Raw genomic sequence first — 16586 nt, 5'->3', positions numbered from 1 at the left:
TCATGCATGTCGATCACTGTGGTACATCGTATGGATGATGCGTGTAATTACAGTCGAATAATAGATATTAACTGACATGTGGATACCTTCTCTATATAATCAGCTCGTAAATAAATTAGTCTTTGATCATGATGCTTGCATGTGACCTTCAACCGTTCGGATGGGATTGATGCCGTAGAAAGACAAAACGCACTATCTTTTCTAGTACTAGTCTAAGGCTAAATCTGCCGTAAAGCCGTCTTCCCAAAATACGTACACTGGACGCTACATCGCTTACATTATAATCCTATTTAGAGACGAGCGTGTATTCTATACATAAACCTGCTATCCAAAATGCTTACACGTTGTGGCATGATCTACTTTCGTGTAAGGATAATTTCGTTATGGTGGAAATACTATTTTGGTTTCGGTTAAGGGCGGGACACGATCCGTCGAACCTTATTTTTATCTCATTGAAACGTGTGACACCGATAAAAGTAGACTAAGAGGTTTTTTCACTACAATTTCAACAATCTCTAGATTTCCAGGATCGATCGTAGAGATAGTAGATTCCAGGAAGATAGTAAGAGTCAAGCCCTAGCTCTTGAATTTGTTGAACACCAGCATTTATTTATGCTCGTTATCCACATGAATGGCAATGCAAAAGCCGTTTTGTTATAAAAAAAAAAAAAAAAAAATGTATGAGCATTTTTTTCACATTAAAACAAGGTGGCTGTCAGTCAAATAGTGGTTTTCGTTTGCGTCGTAGCACCGTGCTCTCCTGCCGCTAACGACTGCTTTTCTATGCTGGTTTCAAAAGCGTGCCAACTCGGCTGTACGCACAAATGAAGATTATTAAATATTTTACTAACAAGGATTTTGGAAATTCTTCCCTTTCCTTTATTTGGGTTGCAGATATTTATTTTTCAGACCAGTCTAGTTTCAGCAACATGGTAAAATATTTGCCAGATCCCAAGCTAGTCAAGCGGTGCCAGCCTTTCTACCCTTGAGCGCAATTATGTTGTCATTCAGGTTCGCGACTGTCGGTAGCGCTCGGTATACACGACACAGATAGCGGAGTACCAAAGCGTTGAGTATCTTATTCGTAAGCTCTTAGCTTCTTTCACCTGAAGTAGTATTCTGCGGGTTATAATTCCGCATATTTATCGATTGGTCGGAGCTGCAGGTTAACGGTGAGGCCTGAGTTCAGCACTGACTGGGCCTGATGTCTTCGTTGAATTCATTACTAATTTATCTGTGCAAATACATAGACTTTAGAATTAAATTTATAACAGTTTCGGCTGTGTGATTACGGCAGTGTTAGATTGATTGGACGAAACCTTTGTATTATTAATTACTAATGAAAACCTCACATTTGACTAGTCTGCGTCTTGTCTTTGATTTATCTTTAACCAAAATTACGTAACGGCGACGTTTTTGAGCTGCTTTAGGCGAATGAATGTTTTAAGGTGAGTGCACCTTTGAAGTAGAATCAGACAGTGAACCTTGAAGATAGCTATTGAGTGCCCCATATAGATCTTTTCGGTCTCCTCAGAATAAAAGGTTGCTTTAACAATGATAATTAAGACCTTAACATACTGAATCTGAATCCACTTGTGGCTTTTGCCTGTGACAGTTCCTCTAACAAGATCAATTATCAATCAAGAGTAAACACCTTTAGCCTGGGATACCTCACAGCGTTTAACTCTCTCAAACTTCACTACTACGGAAGCTGTAGGGTACGCCTCGTAGCCCCATAACCTTAATAAGAAATTAATAAGTTCGTGTATGGTGGCATTTTATTCGTAAAGTATATCACAGGATAAATCTGCTTTCAAAATGCCCCCGATGAGTCATTGCATTTCGGAGTATAAGTAATTTGTTTGCGATATCGTTTATTAAATACTAAAAAAAATTGAACAAAAAAAGAAAAAGCGACGAATTTGCTTAATAGCTTTTCGGTCGTTATATACTGACTGTTTATGAACCGAGTTTGAAATGATCGACTACTTTCTAGTAAGGTGTGTAAGGTGTTCACTCGATATTCAAAACTAACTCCTGCGACCAAACCCCAACTTTTTTAACCGATATCACCCATCTGCTAAGCCTCCAATAAGCTTCTACTTTCGGAAAACTTAAGCCGAAATAATCAAATAGTTAATTCTTAATGATATTGTTATTTTCCCTATACCTTCGCATGCGCACTTTTTCCCAGCATGCACCTCAGATGCTTATCGATGATATGGTGGTATTTTTTTGTGCCAAACTGTACAAAAAAATACACGTCTAGCCATGTACGCATATGCCTAATTGAAAACCTAACTAGAGAAGCATCGAATCTACTGGACAATGCAGCAAACTTATGACAGAGTTGAAACATTGTTCAAGGTAGCACCGTAGAACTGCCAAATAAAATGGCACTAATGTTCCACTTGCTATAAAGCTCCTTTAATATCCTACATACATCAAACGTATGGGTTTGCTTTGCAAACGTTTGATGTTGCGGACCCATAATTTTTTTCCATACATATATTACTCCCATTCCTAATTCTAGGCATTCTAAGTCCTAATTCTAGGCATTAAAAAGATTCGATTACGCATGTTTTTAATCAATCAGCTGTTAGTTTCATGTGATTGATTGCACCCTTTTTGTTACAAATTGGTCTATGTAACCATAAGTTCCAGTCCGTTCTATTACAGAACTATAACAACGCAGCCTCACTATTAATTCGAACGCAAGTTTTTTAATTTTTGAGTTAGGATGAAAAGAACCCTTCGGGTTTCTCTATCCGAATGGGACTTTCAATGACCCAATTACAGACAGAAACCGCCTCTCTTGGAGATCTTAATTTCTCTCATTCAAACAACACCTCGGCCCAGTCGCGGTAAAAATTGTCATTTGTACTATTTCATCTCGCGAGTACAAAGCGGCCACTATTTCACTTGCCAGCTGCAACTCGTAGGGCTTTGAAGTAGCTGCTGCTTTGATGGCTCAGCATTTGACTTGCAGCAGCCTTATAGGTTACGCGTTTAATCCATATCAAAAAACTGCAGGATATCACACGTAAGCCTAGCTTCATCATTTCTACCTTACCGTCACGTTACCTTTTAAAAGTAAATATGTAATCATTAGGTAGATTTATAGGTAATCCTTATAAAAGATAGCTCTAAATCACAATAGTGCTGGAAATTACCTTCACCGTTTCTGCAAAATCAGCGCTCGAAATAATTTGATAGACGAAATCCGACGTTGTAGTTAGCGCCGCACTCACTCTAATCTGCTATCATCCGCTTGTCAGATCACGTATACGTAACGTGAACATTTGAATAGTACCCATTACTTTCCTGTAGTAGAACAGAATCATTCGTAAATAGAGAAGAATAACACTAGCTTACATCTGCGATCTAGCGTCAAAACGCATTGTCAGCATTTGCTAAGTAAAACAATTTTCCTTCTTTTGGATTATATCTTTCCCTAAATTACTCTTCGAAACGTTCATCGTAGTATTTGTTCACGGTTTGCTTAAATCGATCCTATGGTGACCTACTGTCTAGGCATGTAACAGAGTCACTTCTAGTCATCTAACGTAGCGGTGCTGAACAATTTATGTTGACCGTGCTACCTCACACAGTACGAGAGGCAATATGCCAGTCCCGTTATGGGTTTTTTTTTTGTTTAACTCACCTTTGAGCCAACATTAGTTTTACTATGTAGCGTTGAGTAGGTAAAGATCAAGTCAATAGCCGAGTGCTCACTATGTCTGTCATGTTTGGTTCTAGTAGTGAGAATACGAGCGATCCTTCTAAATTAATTATAACACCAGTTCTTCGGTTATGAAGGGTTGAAGCACAGAAATTGAGTGTTGGAAATTCAATTTCGTTCAATTGTTGTACAATAAAAACATTGGTTACGATGTATCTCTCACTAAAATACATCGCTGTTAAATAGAGCTATTATATTCCCCTACACGTAGAATATTCAGTGAAAAACAATATCATCTAATGTACAAATCGTAGAAACAAGGACAAATTGCGTGACATACTGGAAGATAACGTACTCTCTAATAGCTTCCGTGCAAAGCAGGTCACCGAAAGTGGAGATGCCGGCGTACAGATTGTCATAGCCGGAACTACAAACACCGACTGGCTTCAAGCAAAATGTGCAATATTCCGTGCTTTTTTTTCTTATTGCAGTTCCTCTCTATTTGCATGGTACATTTCTACAGGGTTGTTGGCAGTTGCTCGACACATTTGCTAACACACACTTTAGAACCACCGCGACCTCATCTACTGCTAACGCCTGACGTTTTCTAATAACAGCCTATTTTCTCTGATTGGACCGCCTGGCAGGGTTTCCGGAAGCCATCATAAATCGATCTGATATATCCTTTGGTGATTGACTTCGTTCGACATAATAGTGAAATAGCAGCGGATAGTGTTGCGCTGTCTGTTTCTGCCCGCTTGTCAGAAGTTCTCGTAGGTCAAACGACTGTTACCAGCCGGCGTATATAATACAGCCTTTGGATTGAGTTTTTGCGGAAGGCTTAAACAAATATGACACTAACCACTCATTGATACAACCTTAGAAAACAGACCATATTGTGTCTATAATGGTCAGTGAACGTTTTATTCGTAATCTGGAATAATAGTTTAATTCAAAAGACTCAAGCAGTTTAGTGAATACGATAACGCGTTGTAAACGAAGCTCGTCACACTCAAGGCCCTCAAACATGTGCCGTGCTTCGAAGTTTTGAGGACTCACGTTCTACACTGAACATTGCAATCGTTGCCAATGCTTAGACTTAACACCATCTATGTCTCTTTTAATGATACTACAATGAGTCTTCGGCAACTTAGATTCCTTCAAACCATCGTTACCGCCCCACTATAGTTCTTCCTTTAAAAGCGATTCTCCGCAAAACACTGAGCAGGCCCTGACTGGATGGACATCGTTATCTAACTATTCTACAATTAAACGGTATTCAATATGGCAAAATAATTTAACAAAAAAGTAATACATCATGGGTGTATCTAAACTCATTGGTGAATGAGCTACAACTTGCGACTATTACAACTAATAACTATACAACTAATAACTTACGAGAATAGTTATTGTCACATTAAACGGTGTACTACTACAATGTAACTTCAACACGATAAGCCCAAAAATGATAGCGAACGGATGCATAACTGTGATTTCGTTACGAGACCTGTGGCAGGTTTACAGGGCCTGAGTCGATCGAGCTTACCTTATAAGAGCGACTTGTTCGTTATAGAGGTTCGGCATATACAACGAAATCGGCATGATCAAAAAACCATATTTGCTGTATCAACTAAGCAATACGTTTAAAAGCTTAAGCATTCAGTTAAGCGATCGATAAGTTTATGCGAATTGATAATAATATACTATTTTGCTCCCGTTAGTCTGCGGTTGAACTGTACGTGTTCCGAATTTCAATTGATCATATGCGTCGTTTTCTTTTTGTAATGAGAGTCACCCTTCGACCCATTTGAGCGAACCGAAATTTCATCTGGTTCTTGTTTTTCTGTGGCAGAACAGTACACGGCTCCCCTGTCGATAGAACCATTCGTAAAATCAGCGTCCTGAACATAAGCTAGCGTTACTGCAACTGAAGTCGTCCATGTCGTGCAGCTTTATCGCTCGCTCATATGGAACATATAAATACAAACAGAAGTAAGACGATCGTGCGAATTCGCTGATCAATCCCAGTAGTCGAAAACATTAAGGCAGATGTAAGCCGATTAGCAAAGTCAATCACGCTGTCCTCGAGTACGTGTGACCAATGGAGAGATTCTCCGACAATTGGCTCTATAATGACAGATTTAGACAGCAGACGCCCTTGCCATGCTTTATCAGTGGCAAGAAGTGCCTTCAACAGAGATATCCCGAACTGTGTTTTTGGCCCTATACTCTCGATAGCTCAGACAATCGAGACATACGGGTAAGTTTCGATAGTGGCGCATGCTGCGTCCGAAACTACCGCATCGCCCGACGATCAAAATGCACGTATCGCGGGTCTGGTCCACTGCATCGCGCTGTTACAACGATGATGCACGACGTGAATGGGCTCGAACAAGAACTAATGGCCGTCAACTTTCATATTCAAGAATTGGACAGAAAACCTCGGAATCAAGGGGCGCAAGGGAAACTAAAAAAGCTCTTCGTTCGAAGAGATCAAATACTCGATGAATTGAATAAGCTGTACTCTGTATTCGGCCACACAAGAATCTACCGTGCCCATCCAGGAATATAGTTCTCTGGATCAATTGACTGGACGAAATCGGAACAATTAAATAATGTGGCGTATTTAATTGTTTCAGGTGGATCGTCGTTTTTCCATGTAAACCGCTATCACGCACTCTCTATCTGATGTTTTGCGCATGCGTGGCGTTTGATTTCTATGCTTCGGTGATGACGACTCTCATAGTAGAAACTAGCCTAATCCAAAATGTGTCGATAATGAATTGATGAAAAAAAATCAGACACTGCAGAATGGTGCGTTGCCAGGCAAGCAGCTGCGGTGTATATTCTTTCTCTGTGTAGTAGTTTATTACATAGCATTGTTCGACTTGCTTTATTATGGAACGTGCATTGGAGGTTCACTGTACCGCACCTAATACCGCACCCCAAAAATAGAAAAATACAATACCCTTCAATTATATCGTCATGACATTTGGACCGTGTGATTAGTTGTAGGAAGTAAAAGTAGCTGACCTCAACTTTGAACGAGAGTGACAGTGTGACAGAAGTTATTACTACTGAACAGTATAAAAAACGGTGTAAAATAGTGAAAACATGATCTTCTACGGGCAATCTTCTGGATTCCAAGCTGGTTCCATTATACGAACAAGTTCTGTTGAAGTTAGCATATGATGCTTTGACTTTTGTATGTGTATGTAATGTGTGCAGTATAGTGCAACAGAACTCGAGTGAGGTAAAGTGTCGGGAAATCGATAAAGCAAATTTGAGAAAAACAAAGGACGCAATGAGACCCAAGCAACTGATACTTAAGTGAAACGAAATATGGAACGGGACCCACGTAAACAAGATTCAGGTCTATTATCAATGTGAGTGCCTAAAATTATATTGAAATTCTGTGTTTGCAACATGTCTTCGTTTTGCATTAGTAAATTGCATACTGTAAATAGTACGCCTAGCAACGTAAATATTATTGAATGCTTAATCAACGTTCACGTATGCTCGACGTATCACGCAACGTACCGGCAAAGATATCTTTTGTTTAAGCATGATTTTCTGAACCTGACATATGTATTGAATGTAGAAAGCTTGTAGACTGCTTCCAGGGGTCTCGATTGCAACAGTTCGAGATCAGCTGAAGAACGAAGGAAGAGATAGAAGAGGCCGTGAAACAAAGTGCACATCTTGCGCAAGTTTATATATAATAGTGTATTCATCAGCATGCGTTGCCTATCTACATTCCCAAACCTTGCTTGTCTTCCGGCGGGATTCACTTAGGTTTTTTAGCCTCGCAATGAAATCCACACGGAACAACAATAGCGACTTTAGCCAAATGGTTGTACTTCGGGGCGCATACTACGAAAAATGTTTTGCAAGGGATTTGCAATATGAGCATGACTTCCTGGTGGAAAAGGTTCCTTTCGTATCGTTGTACTTCCAAGAGTACTACGATTATGTAGGTAGAACGTTGCATAGATCGTGCTACTATCTAAAAGTTACAGGAATTACATCATCACATTCTATACATACGCTCGCTTTGGCACAATCACCGTTCTTGTTTATTGACGGCGTATACCAAGATCATTTGTTAGGCTTGCAGTACATAGACAGAGCCGCATGTTTATTTACTATGCACTTCTGGAAGCAACAAAACTAAACAATTTTTCATACATCAGCACTTATGTGACCTTCACTGACTTAATTGATTGTCGATATATATATTAGTAAAAAACCATCTACTTTACAAGTACACTCGGAAGTGGTTGTTTTATTGTCTATGTAACTGTAACGGGCTTAGGCTCCCAAAAAAATCGTAAATAAGCGAATCGGTTCTTCTGTTTGAAGCTCCGCTCTTTTTCCTATATTCTTCCTAGCAGTGTGCACACGTATATCTGACAATTTTTTCCACTCCATTCGTAAGACAGGCACGATATAAGCGCCTTATTGAATTCTGAATCAAGAATTCACTGCTACGGTAAAGATTTACGCCAGAGAACGTTACTTGATGCTTAGGCTCCGTTCTTCCTCCATTTTTATTCTGTTGGCTCCGGTCTTTACTTTGAAAGAGCTGCCATAATACAGTTACAATGAGCGACGTGCGCAACGCTGGTCTGGCGATACGTTTCTGCAGAAGAATCTGCCACCTGAAACGAGGTAAATGCCGCGTGAAGGGATGCATGCAAACACGACGCTACCGCAGAGAGCAGACGGCACAGTGAAGGGTATAGGAAGGCAGAGATCGACCAGCCAGCCGTACACACCATCGTCTTCTTTGCTGCTTCCGGTTCGACTTTCCGCGAGTGGGAACTTTCAATCTGTTCCCCGAGTCACGAGGTTGCGGGACTCCGCATATTTAGCGTTATTTTACTTATGCTTCAATGTGTTGCCTCTCAAAGGCAAAAACCAAGTGGTCGACTTCGCAAAGTTTTATTTTTAAAACGACGTTTTCGAAAAGCTCTAGCCGAGCTGAAAATTGAATAATCGAGCATATACAGAATCCAAAATTCTTTGATAAGTATATCGGTCGATCCGTCCTCCGACACATGAATATTTCACCGTTTCTAACAATAAATCAAGTAATTTCATGGCGTTTCGTGAATCATCTCTAGCCTCGTGGTTGGTATGCGCGGCAAACAATGGCACCGCGAAAAGTCCTAACGAAAATAGCAGAGGACATAGGAAGACACCTTATTGTTCACGAGGAGGGAAATTTCACGGCAGTTAGCAGAAATAATGCGTGGTGGGGTATGTGTGCCATTTACAGTGATAACAAGCTAGATTCATAGGAGAATGGGGTTATTAACACTACCATCGAAATTATCTAGTTGATGTCGATACTTAGATTAGTCAATAGAGTAAATGCTTGTTTATCATAGGGACGCGTACGTGGTGGTTTAGATTCGAATCTGGGCATAGACACACTTGGTTTCGTACAGGAAGCGTTCCATCCGTCTAATGGAATGCCTGACAGTGATGCCGCACGTAACACTCGAAATACAGAACAGCTTTATCGACGTTTAAGGAAGCTTCTTTGGGCAAACGAAGAACATAATGATTTATATTTCACTCGTAGTAAATTATGGGTTTTTATTCCGCGATTAGCGTAAGACTATATATTTCAGTCTAATTATGGATGTCAATACAAACATACTGGCGTATCACTGTTGCCTTTGATGTACGATGCGAAATTAAATTTCACCACAAGCGGAGCTAGCGTGTCATCGCTGTTTGTAAAAACATATCACAAGCGGAGCTAGCGTGTTATCGCTGTTTGTAAAAACATATGATTCAAAGGTTACCGTACCAAATGGTACGTCTCAACAGAGAAGATTCACGGAAGCCTTAACTAAGTCACTTTTATTGAAAGACTATTTTTTCCATGTCCTTTCCTTTAATCATATATGATGGGTCCACGGAGCACACCTCATCGTTGACCCCGTCCCACTGAATGTTTGGTATTGCTCTAGCTTACGCATAACATAGCGATCTAGAGTAATTTCGAGACCGCCACATTCAACTATTAAGTCATTTATCCAATACATTACGTAGGATGGTAAAAATCTTAATCTCTCGGGTAATATAGAACTGATCCGTTTCTTTCGAATCAGATAATGCGTGTGAGCTTATATGGCTTAGAGTATGCCGAAGGGTCTACGTCAAGTCAATCCAGAGCAAAAAGTCTGATAGCACGCTATGCTGATGAAACCCCATTTTTCAATCTGAGCAAAAATCTAGGGTCACCACAGATCACAGAAATGGGCTGAATAGGTATGCGTATTTCACTGGGAAGCCGTTGTTGGTAAACGAGCTAAGCCAAAACCAAAGTTAACAACTTTAACTTTCAACTGTCGGTCAGGAGCGAAAAAGCTAAGGATATCACATGTAAGTTCCTAGGGCACGTGAATGGAATATTGTTAGTTAGAAAAAGCTCATACGAGGCCACATATAGCGATGAATAGAAGCAGAGGTCACCAAGAATTCGCAAAAATATTTAACGAGTGACGGCATAAACGATGACAGTATCTTGCGCGCGAGCGTGTGCACTATATAAACCGCATACACAGCGGTGTTTTATACGCAATGATTTGTTATTGTCTGATTGACAATCGTCATTGGTCACGATTTTCTGGAAAAACTTGACACAAAAATTAGGAATTTTTCAGAAACGTAAAATCGAATTGTTTTTTTCTGGTCCGAATAGATACTTCATTGTATCCTGGACGGAATATAAAGATACGGCTTTAAATTTTTTGCCACGATTCTGTCAGTCAAAGAGTCAAACCTTGAGTCCTTCCACGATACCGATCAATAACTGACGTAGAAACCCATTTGTATTACACTGTGATGAAATAGGTTACCTTTTGATTTTGTAACGTCTAGGGTGAAGTGTGCATTGGACGTGAAACGTTTACACCGATACGGACAGTGACGCACTTTATGAATATTCACCGCAGTTAATCCTCATGCTGGTTTGAAACTTTGAAGTTTGTTGTTCGTTGCAGGGTACCCCGGGCCACAGAAGAGAGGAAAAACATCATACAGCATGCCATGCATTGATAACACTGCCAGTCGTAAAGCGAAAGCCAATAACCCAGATCTTAGTGCTATTAAACGCAAAAAGTCTATGAATGGCTAGTAATTTTTCTCCACTCAAACATTCAATTACAGGAGCAAGCGACTGACCTATCGAGTAAATTGGTTAACACAAAAATCCTGTATGAAGGAACACGCATTTCCCCCGCATTCATTGTGTCATTGAACGAACTAGTCCTACAGCTGGGCGAACGACAGCAGGCAATGAGATCACTCCCTACACGTCTTTTATCTCCATCTCAAACACCAAATGCTACGAGCGAGCGAGCTAGCTACATGAAATATGCGAATATCTACTGTAAGTACATAAAATGAAGTCTGCCTCTTCAGCCCATCGATGCATCTATATAATGCGCGTCAAACAACAAGTTCGAGTAGGGTAGTTTCATTCGGATACAAAGTAACGCAGTGGTGTCTAGCGTCCATCTCAAGTACAAACAATGGATGTAGACCATAATGGCCGCGTTTTTATGACTGCAGAATCGTTTAGACGGAATTAGCTAGAGGGGGTAATGAAAAACCGCATCAAAAAATATATTGTTGCTAGAGTGACGGCTGCCGAACCACTCGCAGCAGAGGATAGTTCCTTTTGTAGAGGGCAAGAGACCTCCTGCTAAGATCTAAACATGAGTAGAGTAACGGAACCATTACCTAGCTAGTGAATCGTATGGGCACTGAACATGCTAACGACCAGCTCGTACTATATCGGCCACGGTAACCGATTAAATTCTCAGAAAATAACGAACACGTTCATTGAGATTAATGATTGCTCGCTCACACTGCTTTTGATCTTCTCTGATATAGTCTCACGACTTCACACTATGGTCGGCATAATACTGCCTGAAAAATATGTACCCCACACTCGTGTTAGTAGCGGATTTGAAAACGATGAGGTTTCTTAAGCGGTGGCTGTACAAACAGTATTGATTAAGCATGATAGACCGTTTCTAGTTGTCGTTAAGCGAGTCACGCGTCTGCTTTCGATTGCCTTAGCTTCCCGGGAAAGCTTTTCCATGCGTCTAATATGTCATCGCCGTGAGTCTCGTTTACTAAAGCACAGACGGCTACTTCAGCACTAACACGCTTCAGGTTATTAAAAACTTGTTATTGATGATTGTGTGAGGCGGACGATGACTTCATAATTGATGTTATTGTACTTGTCGACTAATGCTCTCTATTATGGACAACAATATTGCCATCTTGCGTTCGAATCCGAGAGGTAATCTAAAAATGAAAATGTTTGAATTAAAAGCAAGTGTGCCCAAAAGGTACAGCATCAGTGGGGGGTAATGCCCGGACGCGCGGGTTAGTGACGGATTATTTATCGTCCAAATATGACAATTAGCTGTTGGACATAAACTGGTGGTAGTTTCTAGGTAGGCTCAGCATGAGAACTGACATAGAGATTCATCGCTGTTTCAAAGTAAAATAGGTTCCTTACGTACATGACAATAATGATATAGGAGGAGTTAGGCCAAGCCGAATAAGAGCACAATTTGATTGAATATCCATCCTGTTTGAGATATCTTAACATGTTGTTTCAAATGGAAGTGCCCCCTTAATTTATCTAATTTGTTTCTAAAAGGACCGCTCGTGTAGGTGGTGATTGCGTGCATTTACTAGACATAAGACCTACGTTCCATTTGCGTCCACTTTATAATTACGCTTACTGATTATCGGCCAATTCTACCTCTGCCCGGTGGTATGCTATAATAAATATCCATGACTTACGACTAAAGACTTAAAGTTAAACTTAGAAAAAAAACACAGGACCGATTCAGGGATCAGGATTAGTTCGCAATAATTCATCCCGACTTTTTTAAGAAATGCAGAAAATTATTAGTTATCTAATTCTCTATATATATGTAGCTGCCATCGATATATATCGATGAAAAATGGTCATGTTAGAATTAACATTTTAGTGGAGGGTTGTACCAGTGGCAAGCAGCGAGTAAGATGCCTTTTCTTTTTCGGCGTTAAATTTTTTTGGCCTGATTTACCCTAAAACTAGAACAGTCAGCATTTTAACTACAACCGATGCGTTGGCCCATATCTGGTATTCGATCAACGATAGACGGTGATCCCGAAGTTAGCTGACTGCCTGGCCAGCTGATGGACGCTGCGAAACTCTACTGTACTAATTTTCTTTCGATTTACTATCATACACGAAAAAAGCACATTATAACGTGTACATATGTTTTTTCTCGTATATGATTTATATATGCTTATATGTATTCACGAATTTCCAAATTTTTTAATTGCTTCAGCAGGTTGAGTTGCGCGCAATAACGCATCACCGTCCCTACGTTTCGAGTTTTACATCCGGTATTGCCGTTAAACATTCCCGACGGCTGGCTTCCAGCACGAAAGGGAAGTGTGTCTAAGAGCCTAAACTACAACAATCCCTAAAACTACCAGGAAAATACGTTACCAAGTAAACTTTCATGGAAACGTATGTCCGCACGTCTGCCAATAACACGAATGCTGTCATACAAAGTACATTGCTTTGGATAGATGCTTTCCATTGTTTTCCTTCTCATTGATGCAAAGGCGTATAGCGTTATCCTATTAAAAAAACTGCAATCCACATGAAAAATTTACATGTAGGGGTGTGATTTTTATAAAATGGAAAAAACCGCAGGTAATGATGCTATGATGAACATACAACACATATGGACTTATATATATATATATATATATATAAATAAAAGCTGCTGAGTTTGATCCGAATTATGTCTACCAGATGTCTACCCCCGATGTTGACGCGAACTGAGCACGAGTGTCACCGAAACAACTTACATTATAATTGCAATCCGATGAAGTAATAGGCTTTGAGGTAGGAGTTTTGTCACGATCATGATTCTTTCGGGTGTTGGATTCTGCTCTGTGTTTGGCTTCCGTCTTTCGTTTTCATTGGCCTCGAGATAATTGCCTATTATCTGTTTATAATATGAGCTGTTATTCAGGAGGTTCGCAGTAGAGAAATTTTCTAATTTTTCAGCTGAACATCGACATGTGTTCAGTGTTTCGTTTAACATCTGATACTGTTTAGGAGGCCAAATGTGTTTAAAAGACCGACTCCTTTCCTTCATATTGACCTAGGTTGTAAAAATTCGGCACCATATTAAGAAAACTGCAACGAAGAGAAAAGATAGAACGCAAAAAATTGGTGTTAGCATTTCATTTGTTTCAGTTCAATAAATTCCTGTTTCCTAAGCATTTACTTAATAAAGTTTCAACTTAGTGTTAAGCAAAATTATGTCCATAAAAGCTCCGTTTTGTCGGACGTTGACTAAAAGAGCGCGTCAGTCCAGCGAATACGCCCTAGCTGTATCTAGTCGAACGTATTCAGTTTAGCCTTACTGTTATTCTTCGGAAGTTGTTTCGCTGTTGTAATGAATGTTACATGAAGTTAAAGTTATTGCTTATTCAATGCACGGCATAGGTACGCCTTTCTTTCCGTACTGTCGTTCAATAAAACAAATTAGACCTCTAGTATACACTGGAACAGATACATCCAGCAGTGAGCTGTAATCCTTTTTTTACTAAAGTAAATTTGTCCTACAAATCAGAAGTGAACACAGAGCATAAAAACAAACAAGAAATCTCACAACGTCCTCATCCTTGCTGCCGTGCTTATTGCTTATTGTAAAATGGGCAGCCGTTACCGGAAAGGGGCCGGGGCATAGGCTTTTGGTAGCAGGCGACAAAACGTATTGGAGACTGAGCTACCGCCAACTTTTAAAATATGACTGACGACGCGAAGCAGTCACTTGGACCTGGTGAAATGACGTTCCACATCCCGTTCGTGTCGCAATTTGACGCTTTCTCTCAACCACGAATTTATTTACTGAATCATCAGCAGGCAAATATCCAATGTAAAACTGTCAGTGACTGACGTGACAGTTGGTCGAGGTGATAATACTGCTATTCCGCCAGGAATTGTCTGGGTACGGGGGTTTTTTTTTGAAATGCGATACAGTAAGAAAACATCATCCAATACCGTCAAAAATGTAGAGACTCAATCGTGACAAGTGATACAGCGACTGAACATTTTTTTTTGGGGCCTTCAATGAGTTTCAGCCAAAAATGCGATCCAGTAATCTAAAATCTAACCGGAATAAGTAATCACGAGTTACTAGACAAAAAAATTGTGTATATAAACATTCTTTTTCTGTGTTTATGTGAATATTTCAATACGAGCCAAATCGACACAGGCTTCACAGCACACAATATATGTGCATAAATAAAAGAACGTTTGCTCATCTTAAATGAGGCCCATCCATTTTGTCGGACCATCGAACCTCAAACATTACGATAACATCCTCGAGAACGTTGGTCGAGCAAACGCCTTCAAATATTCCGCAATCGGTTATTACTCTCACGGCCTTGTACAAATTGAACAAAAGTCTTCGTGTCATAATTAATATGACTAATACGGTGAAGCTTAGAAGGTTGTGATAAGAATTTTCAGGAAAAAAGCGGTGTGACAATGTTTTTTTTTTAATGAGCCTTGTTCTACACGTTGATTTTCATACAGGAAGAATCGTTCGAAATGTTTCGTCTGCATGATCACAGTTTTTACTGACTGGTAAAGCTCTGCCTCACAACGTAGAGTTCATAAGCTGTGTTATTATAGTGTATCTAGATGACTGGAAGAGACCCGCTAATTTCTTCTTAGTGTAATTTACCGGGTCTGTCTTGTACGGACGCTCTGCCATTGCTACCGGTATAACATGCATTTAGACTGAATTAATCGATTAGCGAAGTTCTATACCGTCCTGTGATAGTTCAGGAAATAACATCTTCTAAAGCCGCCTAATGGCCTAGGTTCGGCTCCTGACGTAGACACACTTAATTGCGTATCATATGGAATGCTTAACGGCAATGCCAGACGTAAAACTCGAAACATTTAGCCATTATTGACTATGAGCTTGCTTTGGCGGCTGCGAATCTTTAAATTGGTAACAAGCGATTAATATTAAACGTATAATTATCTAATCTGATTATCTTTTTGTGCGAACGATAAGGTTGTAGGATTGGTAAAGGCAGTACCTGATTATGACGGTGAGCACAATACATTGTTTATTTCTGGGATGACTCACTAATGTTGGTTACGTTCTCTTTCATGAAGCCCACTCGCGCTACGCGGGCGCCGAACACTTGTTAATAGCATCAATCAGTGAGTTCTATTGAAGGAAAGTTAGCTCCTTCCATCTCGTATGATATCGATCTTTCCATTTTTCCCTTCTCGAGCAAAAAGTAAGACACCCTAACCTCCAAGTATAAAAAGTTTTTTCGGCTGTGGGCTGTGATATCGGACAAGATCTGAACAAGTACATGTACTAAGCAAGTACATGTATCTAAAGCCTTTTGATTCGAGTTGTTTACCTACGAAAAGACAACGAGTCTAATGTTCATTTCTTATATCCAGTATCGCAATGTTGGATAATAAAAGTTGCCATCTTGCTTAAACTTAGATAGGCGGGATCTCGCTTACCATTTTATTGCGACCACCGCGCTCGTAAAATTATGTCATAGGGCAGTAATAAAGTCGTCGCTACTGGTGTTTAGGGGATCGAAATTAAGTATGGCAAAAACTGTGTGGTTCTCACGTGCTGCTGAGCTACACTTGTGAACCATACTTCTGCAATGAACGGATTGCAAAAGTTCCTTTGCCAAGAGTGATTTATAAAAAATTTGTACGAACCATTTAGATTCCGTAAATTGCACAGAAACCAAAAAGGATATTGTCAGTGCTTCATACCTCCTGCCGAGATTAGAATGCCAACGT

At 40.0% G+C, this 16586-nt stretch overlaps 1 protein-coding gene and 1 long non-coding RNA gene across 16 annotated transcripts in view; one reads left to right on the top strand and one right to left on the bottom strand.

The window, feature by feature from the left end:
- Positions 1–740: 740 nt before the first annotated feature.
- On the bottom strand, positions 741–5469 carry LOC111247650 (uncharacterized). Its single transcript, XR_002672196.2, has 3 exons — positions 5229–5469; positions 3174–3324; positions 741–1234 (listed from the first exon to the last, which is right to left on the bottom strand). It is a non-coding gene; the product is annotated as an uncharacterized LOC111247650 (long non-coding RNA).
- Positions 5470–5476: 7 nt separating this feature from the next.
- The window catches only part of LOC111247651 (uncharacterized), a 34470-nt gene continuing 23360 nt past the window's right edge, over positions 5477–16586 (top strand). For 4 of the 15 annotated variants that reach the window (XR_002672199.2, XR_002672197.2, XR_002672198.2 and 1 more), the window contains exons 1-2: positions 5519–7068; positions 10868–11090. The gene's annotated coding sequence lies outside the window, so the exon portion shown is untranslated. Of the gene's footprint in view, positions 7069–10867; positions 11091–16586 lie in introns of all 15 variants that reach the window. The other 11 variants (XR_015322850.1, XR_015322849.1, XR_015322846.1 and 8 more) reach the window with 7 other exon arrangements.

Source organism: Varroa destructor, unplaced genomic scaffold, assembly GCF_002443255.2.
Source record: "Varroa destructor unplaced genomic scaffold, Vdes_3.0 BEIS01000003.1, whole genome shotgun sequence".
NCBI classification, from domain to species: domain Eukaryota; kingdom Metazoa; phylum Arthropoda; class Arachnida; order Mesostigmata; family Varroidae; genus Varroa; species Varroa destructor.
Note: the sequence above shows the minus strand (reverse complement) of the source record. Positions and strands in the feature narration are given on the sequence as shown.